Genomic DNA, 10,445 nt, shown 5'->3' on the forward strand with positions numbered 1-10,445 from the left:
TTTTTTTTTTTTTTTTTTTTGAGACAGAGTCTTGCTCTGTCACCCAGGCTGGAGTGTGGTGGTGCAATCTTGGTTCACTGCAGCCTCCACTTCCGCAGTTCCAGTATTTCTCCTACCTCAGCCTTCCGGGTAGCTGGGATTACAGGCACGTACCACCATGCCCACAGCTAATTTCTGTATTTTTAGTAGAGACAGGATTTCACCATGTTGGCCAAGCCAGTCTTGAACTCCTGACCTCAGGTGATCCTCCTACTTCAGTCTCCCAAAGTGCTAGGATTACAGGCATGAGCCATCATGCCTGGCCTTAAACATGGACAAAAATCTTAAATAGACATTTGTTCAAAGAAGATATGCAAATGATTATTAAGCACATGAAAAGATCCTCAATATTAATAATCATTACAGAAATGAAAATCAAAACCATTATTAGAATGACTATTATAAAAAAAAAACAAGTGTTGGTGAGATTGTGGAGAAATCGAAGGCCTGCGTAATATTGGTAGAAATGTAAAATGGATCAGCTTCTGTGGAAAATAGTGTGGAAGCTATTCCCAAAATTAAGTGTAAAATTACCATATGATCTTGCAATCCCATACCTGAATGTAACCCAAAAGAATTGTAAGAATGGCCTGGAACAGATATTTATACACTCATATTCATAGCAGCATTATTCATAGTAGCCCAAAGGTAGAATTAACCTTAGTGTCTATCACTAAGGTTGAATGATGGATGAATTGATAAATGAAATGTGGCATATACATATACAGGAATATTACTCATCCTTAAAAAGAAAGGAAATCCATGGATAGACCTTGAAGACATTATGCTTGATAAAATAAAGCAGACTCAAAAGGACACATATGATTCCAATTATATCATGTCTTTAGAAGAGTCAAATTTATAGAAACAAAATACAGAATGGAATTTTTCAGGAGCAAGGGGAAGAGGATGATGGAGAATTGTTTAATGGGTACAGAGTTTCAATTAAAAAGATAAGTTCTGGAGATGGCTAGTGGAAAGGGTTGCTCAACAATGGGAATGTATTTAATGCCACTGAATTGTACACTTAAAAACAGTTAAAATGGAACATTTTATGTTGTATATATATCATCTATATTCATGTACATATATAAACAATTGTATACATGTAGTCTTTATGTAAAAGAGAATGTGAGCAAAGGATGAAAGCAACTTCCTTCCAGGCTTGCCAGGAGGCCCACCGCTGTCAGTATCTCAGATTCTAAACTTTTGAACTTAGTGCTAGGAGGGAGAAAGCTTCCCCCATGGGGTAGCTTTGTGTGGCAGGTAGGCTTTTAAAGCCCAGGACCTAAGACCCTATCGATACTTCTGTAGGTACTCCCTGAGCCTGCACCTTCAGAGACCCAAAATGTGATGCAAAGACTTACAGTTGACCTTCTTCAAACCTCACAACGTTTTGGTTTTCATGCTTAGCCAAAAAACGGTGAAGAAAAGCAAGAAATCCTACTTAATTTACATCTACCATGCCCATTGCCCTGTTCATTAATTTACTGATTTTACTAACATTTTTCAAATGTGCACAGCATGCTCAAAAAGATAAAAATTATAACCCACAAGTAGCTTACATTTTAGAGGAGAGACAACTAATATTAAAATTAGACTCAGGACTTACTATATAATCTACAGGGCCTAGTGTCAATGGAAAATTTAGGACCTGTTGTTCAAAGTTATTAAGAATTTCAAGTTGGTGATAACAAAGTATAAAACCAAGTATGAGTCCATGAAGCTGGTCCTGAATAAACTGATATGGAATGTTAGTTTTTATATAATAAGTGTATAAAAGAAAAAGATAAAGCATGGAAAAGTGCTAAATAACAAAGAGTTTTCCATTTGTAGGGAGAGTGAAGAGGGAAGATGTCTGGAAAAAAAAGGGTTTCAATTAATAAGCTAAAATAAGGAAGGAAAGGAGCCATGGAGCCATCTGGAGAAACGCCTTCTTGGCAATATACAAAAACCCCAATTGGAAACATGCCTATGTCCAGCTTACTAAAGAAACAACAGCTAGAGTAGAGAAATGGAGGAAAACAGTAGGAAAATTTGAGGCTAGAGACTTAAAGGAGTAAGGAAAAAGGAGATACAGGTAAGATGTCTTAGGTTATATTAAGGACTTTGACTTTTACTATGGATGAGATCACAGAAATCCCTTCATGCCAGGTTAGGCTTATACCTTTGTATAGTACATAAAAGTTTAAAAACTTACAATCAAGATCTACTAATTTATCTTCTCCCTTGACCTTAAAAGAGGAGACGAAGAAGAGATATTTATTGAGCTCCTCTTAGAAACCTGAAATCGAACAATAAAGTGGATTCATCAAAGTCTCTCAGATACTGTCATTTGGGCTATACTACAGCTGTCACGTGGGATGCCTTAGAGCTCAAACATTTATTTTTGTCCTAGAACCATGGTCTAAATCATTCTCTTCTCCCCTCCCCTATCCAGTCCCCGTTACATTCATTTAGGCCCCAGTATACTTAATGACAAATTCAGTGGTTACATTGGTTTAAAATCCATAATATCTAAATAATAAGTATTTGCAAAAACAACATTCTCTTGGAAATGTATCCTTAAAATAAATTAGGAGAACATAGAGAGCTATTTGTAGAATTTCACCAGCAAATTAAAACGTGCAACCTCTGAAAACATTTTAAATTGTCACATTAACAATTTTATATGTATATTCTGAATATTTATTGAGTAAATATTTCTACCAATTGCAAGCCAGTATATAAACTTTTCTTTGAAAAAAGAATGATGGAAAGATACTGTGCTTATGTGCAAGGAGCTTCCACTGTAATACACGAGAGTGGAGAGGTGCTCACATTGCTAGAAGGAGGGAGGCAGGAAAAAATCAGATGACAAAGTGCCAGAAAAAATTAGGAAAATAAATTACTCCTGGCTGCAGAGCCAGGTGAGCCTTCATAGAAAAGCAGCAGTGTTTGACAGTCATGGAAAGGCATAGTTTCTGTCCCTTATTCAATTGGTAAAGGGAAGAGAACATAGGAAATAAAGAGAAATAGATATAGGATGAGGTAATGAGAGGATAGAAACTATGGGGAAAAACGATTGGGAAAAAGAAGAAAAAGAGGTTTCAGAAAACATGAAGAAACATAGTAGTTGCTGAGATATATAGACGGAAAATAAAAGGGGAAAAATAGAAGAGGAATTAGAAAAGGGAGGAAGAAAAAAATGTGAAAAGATTGAGGTAAGCAGAGTTAGAGGACAAGGCAGTGAGACATTTACTATCAACTCCAGAGAGTGTGCCAAAAGCCTATGGGTTTCTGTCCAGGAGACCCCCAAAATACAACCTTAGGTCTGATATCTTAATCTCCACACAGCTCTAGATCCACTCAGATACACATTCCCTTCTATTCTGCTTTTGTCTAACTAACATAGCAATACTCACTCATTTTGCTTAGGAAACGCCTAGGGTTCAATCTCAAAATCCCAACCCAAGAAGCGCCATAGGTTTTTGTGTAGTGGTTGTTGCTTGTGTGTTTGAAAGCCACAGAACTTCTATGTTTTACCCTTGCAAACATAACTAGGAATAGAGAACACTGTCACATGCCCTGAGGCTACCCAGTGGGTCCAGAAGTAAAAGTAAAACTTTCCCAACCACTTTTTCATATACAAATAGTGTTAAATTTGAAACCAGCAGCTGTGCACTTTAACCACTTTCTCTTGTGTGATTTATTCCAATCGCACTTCTTAAATAAAACTTCCATTTTAGCTATGGAAATAGATTTCCTTCCTGAACAACTTGTTCTTCTAGAAATAAGTGTTGAGTCAGATATGTGACAATGATTCTGCCAAAAGAAATATGCACCATAAACAGCGTCTTCCTATTTGTAGTTGTCTCATGTTCCTCTGTGATGGGAAAGCTTCTTTAGCCACATTTTGGCCATGAAGAGGAAGTGTCTCATGGAAACGGACTAAAACAAATTTCTGAGAAATGAGAATTACCTGTGGGGCAATTTAAAATGTCTCAGAGAGCAGGAAAATGTGGTTTAAAGTATTGATAAGTACTCAAACAGTACCTACCAAACAGTACAGTCAGTTTTATCCACTACTTCTCAAGGACTTAGAAGTAAAAGCCTATTTTAAAGTTAGTCTGGAAAGAGCAATTTCACTCTAGAATTTGCCCTACTTTCGATTTCCTAGGGAAAAATACTTGCTTTTGGTATTTGATAATAAATAAAAGCCAATCTTAGTGAACATGTTTCCTATAGCTTACATTATGATGAGTGCTTATGTAAGTCGTCTCATTTTATTGATAAAACAGCCATAAGAGGAAGACATGCTGATCTCCATCAAACAGACCAGGCAACTGAAGATTCCTAGCCCATATGCCAGTAAGTCAGAAATTGGATTGGGACCAAGCTTAGATTACTCAAACAGTAGGTGCTTAATCAGTATCGTATGCGGCCTCTAATTGAAGTTTCTTTATTAAAAGACAAAGTGCAGTATTCTGGAGTCTCAGCTGGTGGGCTAGGACAGAGAGTTGGGCTTCTGTGGCTGAACATGGGAAGGGTTTGTTATGTGAGACAGGAGAAAAGTTAAGAAAAAAAAGTTCCAACAAAGCCATTTAAATGAAGTCAGAGATAGCAGTTGTGTAGACCAGATGAGGAAATAGATGTACTATGATCAAAAGCCAAGTTTCAAAACTATATATGAACTTGATATAAATGGAAACAGGTCAGAAATAGTGGAGATGGTCTGGGAGAATTGGCTTAATGTATCGAGGTGCCCAGAGCTGGTCCTTGGGTTTGTGAAAAATGAGTGAATTGTGCTAGCTTAAAGGATATCATACTTTACCATATGAAAATTAACTCAGTAAGATAGCGATGTGTCTGCCAGGTATCAGAGTATGCTGTTTCTGGAAGCAGCAAATAGGCAAGAAGTTCTATAAACTGTAGTGCTTTTATCATAATTATCACCATCATTAACTATGAGAAGCAATACATAAAGTCAGAAATATGCTGCATATTAAGAGGCAATGTTGGAAACCAATATCAGACTCACAATGCACTTCAGCTTTTATGTATAATACCTTTTTTCTTCTATTTCCTTCAAGATTTTTAAGTTATACAAAGTATTATTATACCAAATTTATAAACATACTTTTTTGTAAAAATACTACATACTGATAGTTTAAAGAACAATAAAGAAGATTAACATTCTAATACTCATAAATAGCCATTAACATTCGGTACCAGCCCAGCCATCATAGGGAGACCCTATCTCTACAAGTAATTTTAAAAGTTAGCTGAATGTGGTGGTGTGCCTGTGGTCCCAGCTACTTGGAAGGCTGAAGCAGGAGGATTTCCTGAGCCCAGGAGGTGAAGCTGCAGTGAGTCACAATCATGCCACTGCACTCCAGCATGGGTGACAGAGTAAGACCCTGTGTCAAAAAAACAACAAGAACAATAACAAACATTTGGTAAATATTATTTATGAAAAACTATATAATTCTGCTCTTGTTAACTAACTTAGTTAACTTGGAATTCAATGAATTTAAGTGAAACCAAAAAAAAAAGTGCTAATGTAAAACAAATGGAGTTACTGAGCTTCAGAGAGTGAGTATTCTTACTTTGGAACAGGCTTCTAGTTCTGAACAGATCTGATTTTTCTGTCCTGTGCTCAGAGCAGATTTGTACTGCACTATGCTCCTTTGCTGATCGATAGGACCATGTGATCTGGCCACTCAGTTAGGGGATAAGTATGTGTACTCTCTAAATCTCACGTTGAATCGTATTGTTGGAAGAGTTTGGGTTATGGAGGTAGATCTCTTAGAGCTTGGTTCTATCCTTGTAGTAGTGAATGAGTTCTCTTGTGAGATCTGGTTATTTAAAAGTGTGTGCCACCTCCCCACAACCTTACTCTTGCTCTTGCTCTTGCTCTGGCCATGTGATGTGTCTGCACCGTCTTTGCTCTTACCATGAAAAAAGCTGCCTGAGGCTTCCCCAGAAGCCAGGCAGATGCCGGTGCCATGCTTGTACAGCCCACAGAACCGTAAGCCAATTAAACCTCTTTTCTTTATAAATTATCCAGCCTCAGGTATTCCCTTATAGCAATGCAAGAACAGAGTAACACAGGGATTGGGAGTGATAATGTGACTTCCAGACTGAAGAATCCAACTGTCATATATGCTTCCCTAACAATCTTTTTCCCTACCTTATTGATCAGGGAGGCTACATAATCTGGACAATGCTGCTGCATGATGAAATTTAATGGATGCAGATGCTGAGACCTATAGCTGACTTTGCAAGAGGAAAACATAGCCTTGTTACAGTCAGACACTGAGATTGTGAAGTTGTGTATTACTACAAGTTATCCCCACCAATCCCGAATATTATCTTACAAGAGCAATATTTAGTTCCCAAATATGTCTCTAAAGTTTAGAAAAATGATACTAAAAATTAACAGGTTGAACTACAATGGTGAATAGAATGGCAGATCACAAGGTTGGGAGTTTGAGACCAGCCTTGCCAACATAGTGAAACCTTGTCTCTACTAAAAATGCAAAAATTAGCCAGGGATGGTGGCACATGCCTGTAGTCCCACCAACTAGGGAGGCTGAGGCAGGAGAATCTCTAGAACCCGGGAGGCAGAGGTTGTGGATCGTGCCACTGCACTCCAGCTTGGGTGACAGAGTAAGACTCTGTCTCAAAAAAAAAAAAAAAAAAAAAAAAAAAAAAAAAAAAAAGAAAAGAAAAGAAAAAAGAATGCACAGCACCAAGAATAAACTGTAATGTAAACTATGGACTTCGGATGATAATGCATTAATGTAGACTCATCGGTTTTTTGGGGTTTTCTGTTTTTGTTTTTGGAAACAGAGCCTCTCTCTGTTGCCAAGGCTGCAATGCAGTGGCACGGTCTTGGCTCACTGCCGCCTCCACCTCCTGAGTTCAAGCGACTCTCCTGCCTCAGCCTCCTGAGTAGCTGGGACTACAGGCGCATGCCACCATGCCCGGCTAATTTTTGTATTTTTAGTAGAGACGAGGTTTCACCAGGTTGGCCAGGATTGTCTCGATCTCCTGACCTCATGATCCGCCTGACTCAGCTTCCCTAAGTGCCCGGGATTACAAGTGTGAGCCACCACCTCACACCAACTCCTCTGTTTTAACAATGTACCATTTGGGGATGTGGGGGATGTCAATGGTGGGGAAGGTTATGCATATGTGGGGCTGAGGAGCATATTGGAACTTTCTGTACTTTATGCTCAATTTTTCTGTCAGTCTAAATCTGCTCTAGAAAAAATAGGTCTGTTTTAAAATTATCAGGTTGAGATATTGTACTTTTTAAACCACACATTTCAATATTGGCATCTATCGCCTATTTCTATTCTATATGTGAGAAAATTGGCATTTCTTTCAGTGTTTCTTCAAATTCTTAAAATTAATGTTACCTATATTATTTTTACTTTTTTATACTTATATCAAATTTCCTTCTGTTTTATAAACGTAATTTTTATAGTTGTTATGTCTTACATGTCTAACTAAATGGATTAGATGTCCACCCCAAATGCTTTCAACGTGATTTCTATATCTTGAGTTCTGTGTTGTTTCTCTTCCTTTTTGCATGGATTTTCTTATTCGTTAGAATTTTGTTTGCTAGCATCATTTCGTTTATTTTGGTAATAGGAGATTAGATGCTTCAGTCTTAAACTTCTTGAATATCCATAGATGTTCTTTGTTACCTTTATACTAAAATTGACAACAGGGCTACAGATCTAAGTATCAGGTCACACTTTTCTACAAAAGTATTTTCTTTCTACTGGGATGAGTGGTAATGTGGAAATATAATTTGCTTTGTCTGCTTCAATGACTACTCACATAAGCCTTCTGTTTTCTTTCTAAATTAAGTAGTGTTATCAAGATATAAATTGGTGTTTACTTTTTCCGTATCAAAATCATCTGGGGATGGATATGTGCTTTCACTCCGAAGATAGCAATGTTGTTTGTTTCCAAAGAACTTTGAGTTTATATTACATTTTCTATTGTATGTAGTCTTTTTCAAGGACATAAATTATGTATGTATTATATCTCCTCCCTTATCCTTGACTACAATCTTTTCTGTAATAAATGTTTTTAACATTTTATTCTAATTTGTATTGTTTCTAATACGATATTCATCTCTCAGATAGATTTTATTTTCTCTCATTTATTTTCTGAGAGTTCACAGTTCATTTTTCATTTTCTTTTCCATCTTTGTAGCACCTTTTTGAGATACGTTGTAAAAGAGAACATGTTGTCTACAGCATCCTGGAACTTGTCCAGAATTGTCAGCCTGACCTCTTCAGGTGGAAATTTGGGTAATTTCTGTCTGCTGTATTTGTTGCCTTTTAAAAGGTTATCAGTTGCATTTTCCTTAAATACACATTTTCTCTTTATCTATCTATTTAGCAAAGAATAAACAAACATTCAAAACTCAAATATACAAAAATATAACCTCTGTTATATTTTATATATTTTATACATTGACATATTAAATTATGTGTATTTATCATTTACAATATGATGTTTTGAAGTATATATACATTTTGAAGTGACTAAATCTAGCTAATCAACTTATGCATTAGCTAATATAGTTATAATATTTGCAGTAAGAATACTTTACATCCACTCTCTTAGCATTTTTCAAGAATATAATATGTTATTAACCATCATCATGTTGTAAAATAGATTTTTTGAATATATTGCTCCTGTCTAACTGAAATTTGTATTCTTTGACCAACATGTCTACAACACTCCTCCAATTATCCTAGCCCCTGGTAACTACCATTCTACTCTACTGCTAGAAAATTGACTTTTATAGATTCCACACATGAAGAAAATATGTGGTATTTGTCTTCCTGTGCCTGATGTATTTCACTTAACATAACATCTTTTAGACTTATCCACATTGTCACAAATGACAAGATTTCTTTCTTCTTATGGTTGAATAATACTCCTTGTGTATATATACCACTTCTTTTTTTATCTGTTTGTCCATGATGAACACTTAGGTTGATTCCATGTCTTGGCTATTGTGAATAGTGCTTCTATAAACATGGAAGTGTAGACATCTCTTTGAGATAGTGATTTCATTCTTTTGTATGTATACCTGGTAGTGGGATCGCTGGATTATATATTAGTTCCACTTTTATTTTTCTAAGAAACTCCCATACTGTTTATCTTAATGGCTGTTTTAATTTACATTCCCAACAGTGTCCAAAGGTTATTTTTTCTCCACATCCATACCAATATTTATCTTTTGTCTTTTTGATAACAGCCATCTTAACAAGTGTGAGGTGATATCTCATAGCGTTGATATGTCATTTGTGTTTCCCTCATGATTAGTGATGTTGAGCATTTTTTCATATATCTGTTGGCCATTTTATGTCTTTCTTTGAGACATGTATATTTTTTGAGTTATTTGTTTCATTTCTATTAATTGAGTTGAGTTTCTTATATATTTTGGAAATTAGCATTCTATCAAATATATAGTTTACAAATATGTTCTCCCAATTTATAGGTTATCTCATCACTCTAATTGATTGTTTCCTTTGCCATGTAGAAAATTTTCAGTTTGGAAGATGGCCGAATAGGAACAGCTCCAGCCTCCAACTCCCAGCATGAGTGACACAGAAGACGGGTGATTTCTGCATTTTCAACTGAGGTACTGCTTTCATCTCACTGGGGCATGTCAGACAGTCGATGCTGGTCTGCAGGTGCAGCCCGAACAGCAAGAGCTGAAGCAGAGCAAGGCATCGCCTCACCTGGGAAGCACAAGGGGGAAGGGAATTCCTTTTCCTAGCCAAGGGAAATTGAGACACACAACACCTGGAAAGTCAGGTAACTCCCACCCTAATACTGCACTTTACCAAGGGTCTTAGCAAATGACACACCAGGAGATTATATCCCACACCAGGCCCAGAGGGTCCCATGCCCACAGAGCCTCCCTCATTGCTAGCACAGCAGTCTGAGATCTAACTGCAATGCAGCAGCGAGGCTCGGGGAGGGGCACCCGCAATTGCTGAGACTTAAGTAGGTAAACAAAGCTGCTGGGAAGCTCAAATTGGGTGGAGTCTAACACAGCTCAAGGAGGTCTGCCTGCCTCTGTAGACTCTACCTCTGGGGACAGGGCATAGCTAAACAAAAAGCAGCAGAAACTTCTGCAGATGTAAATGTCCCTGTCTGACAGCTTTGAAGAGAGCAGTGGTTCTCCCAGCCTGGAAGTTGAGATGTGAGAACGGACAGACTGCCTGCTCAAGTGGGTCCCTGACCCCTGAGTAGCCTAACTGGGAGATATCCCCCACTAGGTGCAGATGGACACCTCACACCTCACACGGCTGGGTACACCCCTGAGATGAAGCTTCCAGAGCAAGAATCAGACAGCAACACTCGCTGTTCAGCAATATTCTATC

This window comes from Rhinopithecus bieti, unplaced genomic scaffold, assembly GCF_001698545.2.
Source record: "Rhinopithecus bieti isolate Rb0 unplaced genomic scaffold, ASM169854v2 scaffold_12689, whole genome shotgun sequence".
In the NCBI taxonomy this organism is placed as follows: domain Eukaryota; kingdom Metazoa; phylum Chordata; class Mammalia; order Primates; family Cercopithecidae; genus Rhinopithecus; species Rhinopithecus bieti.